Source organism: Peromyscus leucopus, chromosome 18 (assembly GCF_004664715.2).
Source record: "Peromyscus leucopus breed LL Stock chromosome 18, UCI_PerLeu_2.1, whole genome shotgun sequence".
Lineage (NCBI taxonomy): Eukaryota > Metazoa > Chordata > Mammalia > Rodentia > Cricetidae > Peromyscus > Peromyscus leucopus.
Genome location: NC_051078.1, coordinates 2,621,103 through 2,639,566, shown reverse-complemented (window position 1 = coordinate 2,639,566; position 18,464 = coordinate 2,621,103). Strand labels below are relative to the sequence as shown.

The window sequence follows — 18,464 nt, the reverse complement described above, 5'->3', positions numbered from 1 at the left end:
CTGACTCCACCCAGGGAGGGCCTGCGTCTAAGGGGAGATACCTGACATTCCAAACATGTTCAGCACCCCTGCAAAAATGTCAGCCAATCAGTGTCCTGAATCCTGGGAACGTCGACACACCAACATCTGCTATGATAAAACCCCACCTGGCCTAGGCTCTGGGCTCTATGGTTCACCACTGTGTCTGACAGAAAGTCCAAGCTCTGAGCTTGAAAATAAAGGCTTGTTTGCTTTTACAAATGGGATTCAGTCTCCATGGTGGTCTTTTGGGGTCCCAAGATCCAAGCAACCAAACAAACAAAAAACAACTCCAAAAACAGAAACAAAAGACAAAGAATTTGTTAAAAACATGCAAATCGTATTTCATTTCTTGTTTCCAAAATTAAACATACTTGCAGACTCTGTATTAAGCAGAGTCCAAGCATAACAGTGTCACAGCCACAGAGAAGAACCTAGGAGAGCTCGATCATATTCCTCCTCCTCCTTCAGTTCCTCTTCATTTAGTGAATCTCACTTTGGATTCAAATCCTGTTCCTTTTGCTAATTCTGTTCCTTCTACTCCTCTTCCCCTTATCCATGGCTTTCCTGGTCCTGATCCTAATCCTTGTCCTGCTTCCCAACAACAGAGAGGACTTTCCTAAGAATGCTCATTTGGGCAAAAGACTATGGGATTCTCAAGGTTCTGAGTAGCCAAGCAGACCTCAAAACCCTAGAATGAGTGGGCTGCATCCTACAAAGTGAACACTGGGACTTCCTTAACCAGGGAGCCTGTAGGTGCATTTTCCCCAGTGAACACATGTCCCTTCAACTGTGAATTCCCTAGCACCATCCATTCATGTTCAAACCCACTCCTCACACCTGCTGACCCTTCTTACTCACCCTGACAGCAACACACACTCCTGTTGTTGACAAGGGCTTCTAGAACACAGCAGGATCCAGATCAGTCCCTGGATTTCCAGATAAAGTCAGTGAGAATAGGAGTCTGGGTGTGACTCCCTCACCTGGAGTCACAGGGCTGAAGAGAAATCCTCAGAGACACTTCCCTGTCCTGTGGAGCTTCCCCCAGTCCATCCATCCTTCCCCTGAGATTCCTGCACAGACCAACTGACAGTGCCCAGTGGGTCCTCTTCAGTGTCCTGGGTAGGGGGCTCCTTGTCCCATTCCAGGGCTGAACTTGTGAGGGTCTCAACACTCCAGCTGTCTGATCTCTGGGCTGCAGTGCTGAGGCAGAATCTGAGCTGAACCATCTACTGGGATCAAGACTCCAGAGGAGTGTAGCTCAGCCAGGTGAGAAGCACTTCTCCAGTGAAGGCCAGGCATCCCCACCAACCCCACTCTTTCTTCTGCATGCAGGGAGGGGAGGGATGGGGTCTAGAATCAGTGATGCAAAGGGTGGGGAACAGACCACTGTGGAAGCCTTTTCCAGTCCTGCCCACATGCAGCCCTTAGTCAGTCTAACTGGATCGAAATCTGTGGACCCAGAAATGAAGGAATATCATGTTCTAATGGCTGAGATTCATGGGTGGAGACATGAGTTTCTACAATGTACTCCTCATGCAGGAATGAGTAAGACATGAGTTTGGGGCATATAGAGTGTAATCGTCAGCGAAGGGATTGAGTGAGACAGCCTCTGGCAGCATCTGAAGAGGCCCTCACAGGTCCCCTGAGTAGACGCCAGTCTTGACTCACCAAAGAATTCTGGAAGGAGGAGAACAGCAGGCTTCTCCAAGCGTGGAGCACATGGACATGGACCACTTCACAGGACACTTCCTTCCCATTACACTTTGCTCAGTCACATCATGAAGCCCTGACCATTACCCAAGCTTAGAGCCAAAGATCTGTCCTAGGTGCTGGGCCTGCCCCTTCCCCTAGTGGAGCCCCGCATGGGGGAGGGGAGGTCAACAACTTGTACACTTATACTTCCATGATGCTCCAGAAAGAACTTCTCAGATGGTGCAACCCCCCTGATCAGCGTCCTCACAGACTACAAGAGAAATTTGTGATATTTTTGTGTGAAGGTATTTGTGAAATCTCTGTCTCTCTGGATCTCTGTCTGTCTCTGTCTCTGTCTCTGTCTCTCTCTCACTGTGTGTGTGTGTGTGTGTGTGTGTGTGTGTGTGTGTGTGTATGTGTCCATGTGGCTGTAGAGAGAATGTGAATCCATGAGGTTTCAGGTTCAGACCTGCCTTCCACTCACAAAGATTCTCCTGTTCAGCTTTGCAGACCGCTAACATTGTAGGAGTGACCCACCATGTGCTGTCTTGTTCTCTTTCAAAGGAGAACATGGGCTGACCTGAATGAACCACACAGGAGCATTTGGAGACTCTTAGCTGCTTTCCATCTTGGACACCTGATTCCTTCAGTAATCCGATGCTGGAATCAACACTGACTGTGAGTTTCACGATGAATTGCTTGAACTATTACATGCTATTCTATTATCATGTGTAATAATAGATTTTGTATGTATTGATTATGTATAAAGCAACAGCATGGCTTGGTGGCACACCTTCATAATCCTAGCATCAGAAATGCTGAAGCAATACAGAGGAGGAAGAAGCCCTGAGTGAGGGTGTTCTGTTGACCTGGCCACCACCATCACAAGGACCAAGGTCTCAGACACATGCAAATTGGCAAAGCCTTTCCCTACATGAATAAGGGTTAGAATTGGCAAAGCCTTCTTTCTCTGGCACAAGTTCAGGTGTCTATGGATACGTGAACAGTGTGGCAAAAACTCGCCACTGCAGCTTCCTGGAGGTCCCAGCCTGAGACGCTGCCTTCAGTCCTCCTGCAGACTCGCCAGCCCCTTCCCCTTTGCTGCTCCTAACAGACATGCTGAGGAGGCAGGTCGCAGAGGAAGTAGCTGAGGCTCCATCAGAGCACACGCCGGCCACTGGATGCCAGCTTTTCTGTACATGCATCTGTGTGTCTGTCCTTTCTACAGAGTTTGACACCAAAGACAGATGTGCTGAAACGAGGCGAGAGATTCAGAAGGACATGATGTACCTGTGTGACGTAGTGAGATCTTGTCTCAAACTAACTAATTAACTGATAATATATTTTCTAAAAATTAGATATGAACAGCTGGTAGAGCATTTTCTTCTCTCTGGAGATCACAAATTGTGTTCCCAGGTCCACAGTTAGGTAGCTCACAACTGCCTGTGACTCCTATTCTAGGGGACACAATAACCTGTTCCATACTGGAACTATTCCCTCCATGGAATACCAAACACAATTGCATAGACAAATAGAAACACAAATGTTTAAAGAGAAGATAAGTAAAATGGATGACCCTGAGACATGGAAGTTCACTTTCTATTTTCATCCAAGATCAAAATCACTGTTTATATATTGTAGTTTTCCCTGTGGCTCTATGTCCACTATGTTCATACAAGGAAAGAAAACAGGCACCTGTGGATGCCCCTCCAATGAAAAGGTTGTACTGATCCCAGGAATCTTCTTCCTTCTGAGGATCTGCTCCCTCACACTACACTCACATACCCCCAACTACAGAAACAGATGTAGGCTTCACAGAGCTTTGTCAGGCTTCACGGAGATCCAGTAGACCATGGCATCCACAAGAAAGGTGGGCAGGTAGCTCACGGGGAGGTAGAAGAGCTTGGCATCCCAACCAGCTGAGTATCGAGTGCGAGGGTGACAGGAAGTCAGCGCGTGCTCCATGCAGTCCGTCACCAAGGAGAGGTCCTCATTGCACTTTTGGCCCAATGACTTTAGATTTGGCAGTTCTGTGCAGAATAAGAAGTAATTCAGCTGGTGTTAACCTCCACCCCTTCTGCTCTAGACCTAGTTAGAGGAAAGTTTCTCTAGACCCCATGATCACACATCAGAAGCCATGCCCAAGCCTAACCTGTCCTGTCCCAGGTACTCAGGGGTACCACGACCCACCTTCAAGGAAGAATTATGCACATTTACCACCGGTTTGTCAATCAGCTCATAGAAAGGCTGTCTAATTCCTCCTCCTCCCATCCCTGACTTCACTCACAGCTTCATGATGAGAGGCTCAGATGGAGCAGAACACCATGTTCTTGAAGTCAAGATTTTTCTGAGAATATACACACCTACCACAAGAAAATGGGTCTAATTTCTTTGAAGAGTGAGGGCAATGGGTAAGTACTGGCAAAATGAACAGGAGAATTACGATTCGGAATTAGACTTTTTGGGTCTTCACAGCTCACTTACTTGAGGCCAGAAACTTCTCGCCATAGATCTCTTTGACCTCTGAGCTGGCCTGGTCCCACGCCATCTTCATATTTGATGATAACCTGTCACAATTGGTTATATCAGTCTTGAAGACACCAGGCTCTATAATAGCCACCTTCACCCCAAAATAGGAGAGCTCCCTCCTGCAAGACAGACAGACATCAAGAACTTCAGATGGTTTTCTGTAAAAGGACTCACCATAAGAGTACAGTGACGTGCCAACACGAGCCTGTGGTGAGGAGAGGTCACAGTTGTGGATCTGGGTTGTGCAGCAGATGGGAATTAAACTCCTGGAGAGGGCATTGCCTCTGTGCTTTGGAATGTCACACTAAGAGTTTGGTGTGTGTAGCTCACTGACCTAAAACTAGGCCTTCTGTTCTATGACACCATTAAGACCTCTCTCCATGAACTGCAGATGCAAAGGGTCACCATCTTGCCAGAGTCACCTCCACCTCACTCCTAAGTCTCAGTCCACCCCACTGTCCCAGGAAACACTCAGGACATCTCTCACTTTGTTCCTTCAGGTGTCTTTAGAAAGCAAGACCCTGCCTGCCACTCTATCAAATTCACAGCCTCCCTGTTCCCTGCAGCCAGGGATGTGCCTGCCCCAAGTGGCTCTTCTGATTCAAATGCTTTGAAGGTTTATATTGCCAACAGCATGAAATAAATACTGTCCTGTGCCCTCAGTCTCTCCACAAGTGTACCTAAACCCACTTGGTGACCATCCTCCTTCCAAATCTGGCCTTTCCTTTCCCCAAGGAGAGTCCACCTACACCTACAGGTTCCAGGTTTCTATTGAAAGACTCTAGCCCTTCAGGCTTACTCCCCCAAGCCTCAGGAAAGAGAAACCTCAAACACCAGGAAATAAGAAACTAAAAATCTAGTTCCAAAAGCAAGCTGACTCAGCCATTGATCAATCTCCCCTGCAACCATATAACAATGTAAAGAGATCTCTGTTAAGAGATGCGCTCAACTGTGACTGGGATAGTTGCAGGTGTTCCAGGAAGGACCACTGTAACCTTTGTGTAAACTCCACTCCTACCTTGATACCCCCCCTTGAGGTTTCAGGAAAAATGTACCTGTTGACATAACTGTACCCCCTCTGTACCCAGACCATGATCTTGTGAAACGAAATTGTATGGGAATTGTAATTTTGTGGGTTTTTCCTTTAAAAGCCCTCATGGGGCTGCAGTAAGATGTGGCTCTTGCTCTTAGGAGCAGGGTTTGCCCTTCCATATAGAATTTTAATAAATCGTCTTGCGTTTGCATCAACTGGACTGGAGTCTGGGTTCTTGGGGCGCCCATTCGAGACCTCCAGATTTGGAATCCAACACTATGTTCAACCTTTACTCTGCTGCAGCCCATTCCTGCTACAGGACCCTGACATTCTGAGGACTACCATGGTCCACACAGCTGACTTGGCCATGGCCACTCCAAGGGAAGAGCACAGTTCTTCTCAGTCTCTTCTCTCACTCTCTCGGTTGCCATAGTCTTTAGTTCAGGTCAAAACATTACTGTTTGGTGGAATGTGTTGATTGTGGACTCTACAGGAGCCTGATATCTATCTCTCAATTTGAATGAGATGTTCAGCCCCACTCAAAAACATGTTTATCATCATAGAACTCATGGGGCTGGATTCTTGACCCAATATACTCAAAGATGCTATTTTACCTCAGTAATGTCCCCCAGTTTCCTCCCCCAAATATGACAGGACAAGATGAACTCAGGTCTCAGTCTTGCCCTCTATAGAGACTTGGAAATGCACTTGTGAATGGATCAATGAAGAGAAGATGACAGAGCCCCTAAGACAGAGAGTATCTTCCTCATGATGGGATACTAAAGGTCATGATTAAATAAATCCCCTGCCAATGCTTCCCTCAGGTACCCACATCCCTCTCCAATACCTGAGAGAGTCTGAGAAGGCCTCTACACCATACTTGGAGATGCTATAACCACCACCACCTAAGAGAGACAGTCGACCCATAACGCTGGAGACGTTGACCACACGGCCCCTTGCCTTCCTCACTAAAGGCAGCATGTTCAGGGTCACCTCGATCATGCCCAACAGGTTCACATCCAGTATCCTTGCAAAGTCCTGCTTGTTCAGCCACTCATTGGGACTTGAGGTGATGAAGATGCCCGCGTTGTTGACCAGGCCCCAGAGTCCTGGAGAAAGTAGGAAGAAGAGAGAGTCACATAAAATAGCTATAGTTCTGGATGAAATATATATTCAAATAGGTAAGAACACTTAGACAAGTGTATACTGCAAAGTAGGAAACAGTGAAGAAGAGTATGTTATCATATGGGCTAGGGATCCCATCCTAGAGACTCTAGGCTCACAGCATGGATACCCTTCTCCTTGAAGGCTTCATGGCCCCAATGCCTGATGAGAAGCAAGAAACAGTCATTTCTGACTTGTTAGTTTTAAGAACAGATTTTGAGAACATGGTGTGCCTCTGTGTATCTGGAGATCATAAAACTATGATTGTGTTTTACTCATTATACCCATTCTTAGAGACATTTTATTCTTTCACTTGTGACCCATAGGCTCATAGATTTGAAAGCTTGGTCTTTGGATAACAGTACTACTTGAAAGGGAGTAGGAGGTGTGACTATGTGGGCGTGGGTGTGGCCTTGTTGGAGGAAGTGTGTCACTGGGGATGGGCTATGGGGTTTCAAAGCTCCAGCCAGACCAGAGTCTCACTCTTCCTGTTGTCTGGAAGGAGACATGTAGAACTGATCTGAATGTTGAAATCCCAGCTCCTTCTCCTGCACCATGTCTGCCTGTGGGTCCTAGGATACCGACTGGACATGCTGATAATGGACTAAATCTATGAAATAGCAAGCCAGCCCCAAATAAATGGTTACCTGTGGTGGTGTTGTGTTCCACAAAATATTCTGTACCCTAATAAAATTATCTGGACTAAGAGAACAGAACAACCACAATATTAAACATAAAGGATAGGCGGTGGTAGCACACGCCTTTAATCCTAGCATTCCAGAGGCAGAAATCCATGTGTTTAAGGATACAGCCAAGCATGGTGACTCATGCCTTTAATCCCAGAAAGCGATCCTTTAATCCCAGAGAGTGATGGTAGAAAGCACAAAGGTATATAAGACGTGAGGACCAGAAACTAGAAGCATTTGGCTGGTTAAGCTTTAGGCTTTCAAGCAGCAGTTCAGCTGAGATTCATTGTGGATGGGGACTCAGAGGCCTCCAGTCTGAGGAATCAGGATCAGCTGAGGATCCAGTGAGGTGAGGTAGCTGTGGCTTGTTCTGTCTCTCTGATCTTCCAGCATTCACCCCAATAACTAGACCTGGGTTTGATTTTATTAATAAGACCTTCTAAGATTGCTGCTACAGTTACCTGTATAAGAATTGCCATGGCCTTGGTTTCCCTCCGGAGAAATAGAATACTGACTAAGCCACACTGCTGCCTTTGTCTTTGAAATGGCAAAGAAAGACAGAAAAAGGGAAGGACTAGGAGAGAGGCAACAGAGGAACATACAAAAGAAAAGAAAGAAAGGGCAAAATTAATGTCCCGGTGAAACTAAGTTGAGAAACAAATGTGGCCTTGATTGGGGAGAGTTTTAAAAGCAGTGCTATGTTCATGGCTCTCATGAAGGCAGTCTTGCGAGGTCTAGCATCAATATTGAGCAGCTCTCCTTAGATCCTTGCAAAACCCAGGGACAGGAAAGTGAGGAGACAATGCTTGCTGGTCACCAACAGCACTGAGACTCTGCCTGCAAACTCAGAAGATGGTGCCCTTTCTTGACCCTCACCCACAGGCTTCCCTTCCTCATCCCCTTTGGTCTTTAGGTTCTAAATCCTCAAGTACCCCCTCAGGAAGGCTTACAACTAAACACCATATCCACACTGTCAATTTCTGTGCAGAGTGCATTGGAGAGTGGTTGATTGACATTAAGCATGGCATTTGGTGATTTTAAAAAGTTGGCCCAATATGGCTTATGGACCCTTGGCTGAGAAGCATATTTTATCCTCATGGAGACCCATATTCTTTCATCAATTTTTTTTTTTTTTTTATCTTGTTTTGTTTTCTTTTGTTTTGTTTTGAGAAGTGTGGGAGCCTGTTCTCGGGTTCCTCGTGGCTTTACCCAGCAGGTTCGACTAGAGGATGATCAGGACCACGGGCCTGAGTGCAGGTGTCTGAGATGGTCTGCACTTGGCTGTGCTGGGGGAGGAGGTCTTTTGCTCCACCCCTTGGTGTCTCTATAAAAACCCTGGGCTAGAGACAGTCAGGGCCCGTTGGAATAGGTTCCAGGCCCTCTCGAGGCTATCCTTTATTTTCTATCTATCTCCACAAGATTCTCTGCTATAAATCCTTCTATCTAATATTTCCTGCTGATTGCACTCAAGAAAACTCTGGGGAACTGTGGGGGTGGTGGGTAAACGCCCCGCAGACTGGTGCCATGAACAGGGACCAAAGAAAAAAGAAAAAAAAAAAGGGACTAAAGAAAAAAAGGGGGAACAAAAAAAGGGGGACTAAAGACAAATGAACAGGGACTAAAGACAAAGAAATATGGACTAAAGATAAAGGAAAATAATAGTTTTATTACAGAGTTTTTGGTGAAAGTGCTGTCAGCCCTGCCAGTGGAAAGGCATGCCGGTGTTATGAAAAATATATATTTTTTATATATTTTTTTTGGGAGGCAGGGGTTTTATCCTCGAGAGAAAAGGATAGCAGACTGGAAGGATGTCCGATGCTGCAGCGAAATTCTCTTCTGTCAAAATTTTCTATCTTCTATCCCTTTCTAATTTCTATCTGTGAAAAATAAGTATAAGGTATAGGGTAGTAATATAGTTTAGGACAAACTTAGAAGTGTAAGATTGTGTAGGAAAAAATAAGTAAGGCAACTAGACAGAAAATCTCTTCAATTTTCTCATTTTGGGAGCTATAAACACAAACTGGGGAAAAAAATCTTTTCTTTGGGCTTTACGGGTAGTAAAAAAAGCTCTTCTTTGAGCTTATGGGGAAGAAAAAGTTTCCTATGGAAGCTTTTGACCTGGGGACAGCTGAATTGCCAAATCCAAGTGGCAGGAGAAAGTCTTTTCTCCCTGAGGCAAAAATGGGGGTGTAAGAAGTCAAAGTTTAAAGTTGGGAAGTTTTGGAAAAGTTGGTCTTTCTCCTGGGTGGGAAAAATCTTTCTCTTAAACTATAAATCTTTTCTTGGAAAATTTGGGGAGGGGGGAATCTCTCTTAAAAGCCTTAATCTTTCTCAAAAGCTCTCTTAAACTTAAAAACTAAAGCCTTTAACTCTCTCAGAAGGACAAAAATTAGAATCACCTGAAGATATTAGTATGGGGACCACCTGTGATCTAAGGGAAAACAACAAACCTCTTAAGACAGCAAAACCTCTAAGTTCTCTTTCAAGCTTTAAAAATCCTCCCTGCAATGCAGGAGGCAGGGACAAGTTCCTAAAAACCTCTTCTAAGCTCTGTCTCTTCAAGCTAGTAAAAGACAGTGGGTCAGAGTACCCTGAGGGAAACGCTTGGGGAGAGTGTGGGTGAAGAGCTACAGAGAGAGCCCAAAAGGGCAGGAAACTTTACCTGAGAAATGCAAAAAAGCCAAGCTCTTCAGTTACAGCCAAGCTGAGGCATCAAGGGTTTTTTGAGTGAGCCTTTCAGAATGAAAAGGTGCTCCTAATCATCTTCCTAATGCAAAGAATTCCCGGAAGCAATGCAAACTGTTAGCATTGTACCCTAGCTTCTGACCAAAAACCCAGAGGCGACTGGCCAGCGTCTCTGAGTTGGAGCGCATTTCACGGATACTAGGCTTCCTGCAGTTGCAAACTTCCTGGAGCACAGAGCTGAGGCAGGAAGGTGCAGGACCCAGGGGAATATTGCTAATGAACAAAGCAAGCTAAAGCAGTCGGGAACGGCACAGTTGCCTGCTTTCTTATAAGTCCCGGGTTGATAGGTCCACAACTGCAAAAAGAAATCTAAGAAAAGCTTTCCTATCAGAGAAAGGACCTTTCTGGGAAAACAGTAAAGCTGAACTGTGTCTGAAGCAGTTATGCTGCTGAGTCAGAACGCTGTCTGGGGAAAGAGCCCAGCCAGGGCAGAACAGAACTATCCAGGATTAAAGCTTTCTTTTCTGTCAGAGAAAGCACCTCTTTGAGAAAGCTTTGTTTCAAATGACTCCTGGTAAGTTGAGGGAGTGTAGCCCTGAGGGGTGATTGCCTCTGGCATAAGCTCTGTCCTTGAGCACCCAGACAAGCAAATGCAACCCACTGGGGGACTGGGCCAGGTGAAGGCCTGATGAGGCAAAACACCTGTCCTAATGGGAGTTTAGAAATGGCAAAAACCTCACTTGTTAGATTTTCAGTATGTATGCAAACCACACAGACCCCGAAAACAAACCGACTAAAGCCCCTACCTTCAGTAGCAGGGAAAGCCGCCACTGTAGTGTCGGAAACTGCTTCTGGGGTAGAGGGGATAAACTGAGACCAAACTCTGGATACTGTCTGGGAGAAAGACTCTGAAGAAACAGAAGGGACAGATTCCTCCCCAGAAAATGCATGACCTGACAAAGCTGCTAGAGTCTGAGGCAGATTCCGGGGGAGAAAAAAAAAGGCCCTACCTTTAAAAGCAGCTAGCAGAGGTACAGAGCTGCAGATACCTGAAGCTCTGCATCTGGGGGGGGGGGGGAACAAACAAGCAAAATGAGAATAAAATCAGTGGGAGAATATCTCTCTGAAAGAGATATGGAAAAGCTGTTGTAAATGATCTTGTTTTTCACTGACTGGCTAAAACAAACAAAAGCCCCAAGGAAAGCTGCTATCAGAAATGCCAGCCTCAATGCGTGCTAATGAGGCAGGTGTGGTTCTGATCTGGGGCCAGTGTCTGATGAAGTTGAAACACCTGTTAAAGCCAGCTGAGAGACCAAAAACCTCCCAATGTTCCATAGCTGAAAATGTAAAATGCGTGTTCAAATCTCCCGTTGCAAAAGCAAAAAACTTTGTTCAAAGCTCCCGGGCAAGAATTTGTAAGCAAGTCTGGTAAAAGATAACCAGTTGTCTCTCAGACCCAAAAAGAACTGTGGGAAATGACTTATATAAGGGACTGATATAAGGGACTGATATTATTATGGACTGATATAAGGGAAATGCATTCTGGGAAAAGTAGTTTTTCTGCTAAAGATGGCAACATTGACCTGAAACACTTTTGTCAGCTCGAAAATACGTGCATGGTAAACTTAAAATACAGCCTTTAAAAGAATAAGGGGGAAAGTCGTCTAAGAATTTAAGTATTAGTTCCAATGAAAGATTGCAAGGATATGGAACTAGGTGCTTCGCGGTTTGGGGCTCTGTTGGTAAAATGCCTTATTTACCCTAATAGCTGTGCAAAGTGTTTACGGTAGTTGGATGACAAAAGCTACCTTTAAGAGCAAACAAGCCACTTTAAAATCCTTAAAACAAGGGAAAGCAGTTTATACACTGAACTTTGTCTTAGAAATGAAAAAACTTGTTGAAATTAAAAAAGTTTTTTGCCTTTTGAACAAACTGCCTGCAATGAGTAATTCCTTTGTAAATCTAATAAGGAGACAAGGAAACAGGCATTCAAAAAAAAAATGACTGCTTTATAGATGGGAAACAAACCAGAAAATCTAGCTGTCTTACAAAAGAGTTGATTTACCGGAAAGTTACCTATAAGAAATCAATGCTAAATATCACCGTTGCTAATAACATCAGGAGTTAAAGCTAATGAAGTGAAAATACTAAATCCTGAAACTCAAGTGAAATGGAAAGATCCCTGCTCAGGATTATGGAAGGGTCCCGATCCTGTCTTAATATGGGGTCGAGGACATGTTTGTGTTTTTTCACAAGAGGAGAATGAAGCTCGGTGGTTACCGGAACGTCTGGTAAGGAGCGTGGAACTAAGAAAAGTCAACTCCCATGACGTTTCTATAAAGGAACCAGAATGAAAGTGGCTCGATTAGTGCTTCTGAGGTTTTGTCACTGGTTTAATGCAAACAGTGAGGAATAAGAGCTCGGAGCTGTGCCACTTTTGGCTTTACTAGCTCCTTTAGAAAAATACTTTATATCACCTAATAGCTGTGCAGTATTTGGCAAAGAACTTTACAGCAGCTAAATATGGTAATTTCACCCTCAGCGTGAAGTGAAGTTTTTCAGTAGAGCAAACAAACCAAAAGTACTGCTGTGATAGAAACGTTTGTTTGAATTGAAGTTCTTAGGGGAGCTATTATGAATCTGGGTGAAGGGACAGCCTCTAGTTAAAAACCGTTTACCGCTGACAGTACATCTCTGCCGGTTCAGAAAGGCCAAGAGAACTCAGCAACTCTGGGGTGTGGCTTCCTCCCGAGAATGTTACAAACCCTAGCAACAAGTATCACAACTCTATAATGACAACACTCACTAAATTCCAGTGCTTTATAACAAAGCTGACTATAAACTCTAAACTTTAGAAATGATGTACGTACTTCCTGTCTAGTTAAGAGAATCTTTATAATAGAGATGGTGATAATAATTAAGAGTAAGAAGTAGAAAGATGAAAATAAGATATGTGAGTTTGTAGAAATTATTCTGTCTTGTTAGATCTCTGTTAAGAAATCTCTAGGTGTTTGCTAAGTTAAATATATGCTAATGGTAGCTCTATATAAGTTTGTAAAATAGATCTATAGAGTTCCTTTAAGAATATAAGCTTGCAAGAAGTATCTAAGGTAGTCTTAAGACATGTAGTAATAAGCTTGTAAGAAGTAAAGATGCTAGTTGTAAATGTAACTTTAAATAAGAATAAGATGGAATGAATATAAGTATATAAATAATAAGAAATATATTTGGTAAAGTAGTTCTGTAGTCTCCTTAAGGAGTATAAATAAAGTAGATGTTAATACGTTATATGTAAGTTTGTAAAGTGTGAGTCTATTCTTAATGTATATGGTGAAAACACCTGAGACACAGGTAGTGTCCTAGTAGACTGCAAAGTAGGCAGTCTGAATGGTTTCAAAAGCTCCAGAAGCCGCTAAGAAGCTAAGAATGGTGGACGCCAGAACCAGCACAAGGCATCCGCATCTGAGATCTGTGGAATATTAATGCAGCACAGAAAAACCTGAGCTAACATAAAAAACGGTGCGGTTTAGAATACTATTGTACCTAAAAAGGTCTCTGGATTGAGAATCAAATTTCAGAGACGCTTGTTTGAACAAAAATTATTAACTGCAAAAAGTTTTGGTTGAAAAACATCTCTTCATATTTGGAAGTGAAAGCCTGATACCAGAATTTCTTGTTTGAACTTTTTGAACTTAAAATGAGATAAAACTACAAAGATTTTGGTTATGAATTTCTTCATATTTGGAAGGCTAGTACCAGAATTTATCATTTGAATTTTGGGACTTAAGAAATAAAAAGAACAATAGAGATTTCATTGCAATGGGACAATTTTGAGCTCACTTATAGTAATGACCTAGGACCTGTTTTCTGGAATTGGGGTAAAAATGGAACTGTTGAAATGAAGAAATTGTTTCTACCTTGACTCAAGATGCAGTTTTGTGTATGCATATATGCTTTATTAACTTGTGATTTATGAGTTGTTTTGTGGAACTGTTTATGTAAAAATGGATTACTTATGGAACTGGTTTTGTGTTACAAATGGAACTGTTTAAACAGAAAAGTTTGGGTTTTCTAACTAGGCTTGAGATTTTTGCTTAAAATTATAAAGAAAAGGGAGAGTTAATATTCCTTAGTCTATTTAATTTAAATTGTTGTTTGAGTGGATTAATGTCATGTTTTGTTAGAAAGAAATGCAAATGGGATATACTAAGAGACTACTTTTAAAGTGTGTAAAGAGTTTTATTAAGAAACTGCTTTTGGGGGGCTGGAGAGATGGCTCAGAGGTTAAGAGCACTGACTGCTCTTCCAGAGGTCTCGAGTTCAATTCCCAGCACCCACATGGTGGCTCACAACCATCTGTAATGAGATCTGGTGCCCTCTTCTGTATACACAATAAATAAATAAATCTTAAAAAAAAAAGAAACTGCTTTTGGATGTTTTGCTAAAAGTTTTCAAAGTATTAATGGTTAGATTGAAAATATTGCTTTTCAATATGGGTTTGTAGGAATTGTATAAGTTTGGGTTCCTCTAACTAGGTTTGAGTTTTTGTTTAAAAATTATAAAGAAAAGGAGGAGTTATGAGATTGAATTATGTTGGCAGAAACCTATTGATATTAATGCACCCTGGTTTTGTGGAGTTGAGGAAATGTTTAAGTTTGATGTGAATACATCAAAGTTTTTCCTATGTTCTGTTAACAAGAAATTTCAAATGACTGAGTTAAAGTTGTAAGATGGAGAAAATTGTTAACTATATATAGCACCATATATGCTAATTCAAATGGTTCTGTTAAGAGTTTGCTTTGAGTTGTAAGATTGAGAGAATGTGACTATGTATAGCAATATTTATGTTAACCTGTTAATGGTAATGATGAAGCTAAGGGATTCTTTAAGTTTGTAGTCGCCTTAAGAGTTTTTGGTTTAGAAAGGGCTTGAGGCAGCTAAGACTGCTGTGGTCACCTTGGACCTAATTCAAAAGAGAAATGCCATCTATATCATCCTCTACTCCCATACTGGGAGGTGTAACAGCTATGGAGACTGCTGTAAGCCATTAATAGTTTTTTGTTTTTTGGTTTTTTGTTTTTTTGTTTTTTGTTTTTGTTTTGTTTTGTTTTTTTGTTTTTCGAGACAGGGTTTCTCTGTGTAGCTTTTCGCCTTTCCTGGGACTCACTTGGTAGCCCAGGCTGGCCTCAAACTCACAGAGATCCGCCTGGCTCTGCCTCCTGAGTGCTGGGATTAAAGGCGTGCCCCACCACCGCCTGGCCCAATAGTTATTTTTTTATACATTAAGAAGGGGGGACCTGTGGGAGCCCGTTCTCTGGTTCCTTGTGGCTTACCCAGCAGGTCTGAATAGAGGATGATCAGGACCACGGGCCTGAGTGCAGGTGTCTGAGATGGTCTGCACTTGGCTGTGCTGGGGGAGGAGGTCTTTTGCTCCACCCCTTGGAGTCTCTATAAAAACCCTGGGCAGAGACATTCCGGGACCGTTGGAAGAGGTTCCAGGCCCTCTCGAGGCTATCCTTTATTTTCTCTCTGTTTATCTCCGCTATAAGTCCTTCTATCTAATATTTCCTGCTGATTGCACTCAAGAAAACTCTGGGGAACTGTGGGGGTGGTGGGTAAACACCCCACAGAGAAGCTCTATGGAAATCAATTCTATAGAAGCTTCCTAAAATTTATACATATATGAAAGGAATTTAAATGGAGTCACCATAGAATGGGGAGATGATCTCTGGCCTAGACATCTTATGCCACCAAATATAACCTCGAGTGCCAGTAATGGGTTACATCCCGTTGAGTCATTGGTCAAAAGGTCTCCATGGAGCCACACACCCAACCCCCATCACAGGCTATTGCCAAGGCCAATCATTGTTCTTCACAAGCTCATAGTAAGGACATATTGCTGAAGATGATAATTACTTATGTCATCGAGCAGGGAGAGGTTGAGCAGGTGTCTGACTAACAGCTTCACCCCTACTGATTCACAATCAAGGTGCCAGAAGACACTCTGTGTACTCCCACAGGGAAAGGCGATCACCAGGATCACCCAGCTACAAACCCTGTGACCTACACCTGTGATCTGCCTGTAAGATCTACTGCACAGTAGAGGCACAAATGACCTGGAGTAACTGGCACTTTCTGATTAGATTGAAGGCCACTCTATGAGATGGAGCCATACCTGACTCTGTGTAGGAGTCAGAAACATCAGACCAGGTAGGTCATGGGCCTTGGGAAAACCTAAGAACATTATTCTGCTCAAGGAATATACTGTAAAATGTGTCTTAATACATTATCACTACACTCATGACCAGTGCCTTGCACAGCACTCATCAGAAGACACTGGTCTTGCAATAGATGGGAATGAGCACAGAGTCACATGACTGGACAATGTGCAGAAAGGACAGACTTTGGAACATTCAGTCGTAAATGGAAATCTTCATCAAAGCCTTCACCTCAAGGCTCAGGGGTCTTTGAAGATGAGGATGTGGGAAGACTGAAGAGCCAGAGGTGATGGAAGACTTCAATTAACTGTCTTCCAGACACAACAGGACTGAGGCACACATAAACTCACAGAGGTTTTGGCGGCACACATAAGGCCTGCTCAGATTCCAGACGGTGACCCAGCACTGAGAAGAGGCAGTGGACACATGGTCCCACCTCTAACCAAGAAGCAATCTGTAAGTGATACCTGCTGGCAAAGGGAGCAACAGTGTTCCCCACTGCAGTGACATTGGAGCCTCATACACAGGATTGAGTCAGCTAACACAAACCAATCTCCAAGTATTAATTTTTTAAGGGCGGTGCTTCATAATATTTTGTTCTGTATTTTTTTTTTGTCCTGTGGCTGTCTATTTCAACTGATTTTCATTTTGAGTTTTTATTTTGTTCTTGTTTTTATTTTCATGAGCAAGACAAAAAGTACATGAAGTTGGGTGAGTAAGGACATGGGGAGAATCTGGGAGTAGTTTGCGAAAGAGAAAACCTGATCAAAATATATTGCATGAGAAGAATTAATAAAAGTATGAAAAGGGATCTTTTATTCCTATGATCCTAAATTACGATGCTTGCAGACTTGGGAATTGAGCAGAATTTCCCCAAAAGAGTTTTGACAATAAATATAAGAAACAAGATGAGCGAGGTCGCACATGACTGCAATCCTGGTACAAAGAGGTTGAGGAGGAGGGACATGGTTCATGGCCCCATAACAAGATCCTGCCTCAAGACCCAAGACAAATAAACACCACAGCACAAACTATTCCAATACCCATCCCCAGGCATGGTGAAAAGGGTGGGGCTTGGTTAAGGGTCAATTTCTTTTAATTCGTTGAATATTATTATTTGAATAAATGTTTTTCAAGTTGTAAAATTGCTTACTTTTTTAAAGTGAAAAGAACACATGTATATTGTTTGGTTCAGATCAAACTGTTACTAGTATTCATCCACTGGAAAGTAAATTGTATGTTAACTGTGGCTGGATATGTTCAAGTATTTAGAACAACAACCACATTTTTAATGTTTTAAATAACTTAAGCTTTTCATACTAACACAAACAGTGGAGAGAGAGAGGAAGGGAGAGAGAAGAAAGAACAGAGGCTGGTGTGTGTGAGTGTGTGAGAGAGAATCCCCTTCCTACATCTGACTGAACTAAGGCATTCCTCCAGTGTGGGGTGTTGGCCTTAAGCATGGCAGTGGCCTTGGCTCCCCATAAAGGATCCCAGGTGGAAGGTGAGACCAGGATCCAGTACTGAGAGTGGAGATGCATCTGACCCATGCCCAGCCAGCTTCACACAGAGCCAGGGCCCCAACCTCCTCACTGTCTCTAACCTGGCACTCAGCAGCCAACAGTGCAGCCTTTCTGCATACAGTGACAGAAGAGGACAGACAGAAGTGTGGACATGAAATGACACAGGACACCAGCTGACCAAGAGTAGAGAGCTTGAAGGACCAAATGTAGGAGTAAGAGGAAGTCCTGACATGCTGGAGAGGGGAAGAGTCTGTAGTCACTTCAATTCCACCCCACCCCCTTGGGCAACCTTTTCAGGGCATTTCCTTCACACAGAGACACAAACCAAGACACACACAGGAATCTCCATGGTACCTCTGTTCCCAACACGCTCCTTCACCCACTGAGTGGCTGCCACAACACTCTCTGTCTTGGTGACATCGAGGATCACCGTCTCCAGCCTGTCTGATGTCTTGCTCCTCAGCTCCTCAGCTCCATTTTCTGTCAGACATGCAGCCAGCACCCTCATGCCTCTCCTGTCCAGCTGTCTGGCCAGCAGGTTCCCAAAGCCAGAGTCACAGCCCGTGATGAAGACATGCTTGTCTTGGAGATGGCTCACCACCTGCCTCTCCCTGAACAAGCGCAGGAGATTCCACAGGCCCAGGAGAACCACCAGGTAGAGCCACATGGCTTGGCAGAGGACAGGCACATAAAGTCTGTGCTAAAGTGAGCCTGGCCTCTATTCACAGAGGACAAAGTAGACACTGAAGATTCCAGAAAACACGGAGGAACAGAGGCTTCTAATGGGGAGTTCACTCGTTGTTCCCTGTCCTCTGCCTGTTTGATATTTATTCATACCTCACTTCTCTGATCTTTCACCTGTTTGCTCAACTGATACATAATGGACTTTGGCATTTTCTTTCTTTGCTGCCAA

The 18,464-nt window shown here is 43.6% G+C and overlaps 1 pseudogene; it reads right to left on the bottom strand.

Annotated features, from left to right (window-relative positions):
- Window positions 1-3,427: 3,427 nt before the first annotated feature.
- LOC114686920 lies at window positions 3,428-18,354 on the bottom strand (annotated as a pseudogene).
- Between the last annotated feature and the right edge of the window lie 110 nt (window positions 18,355-18,464).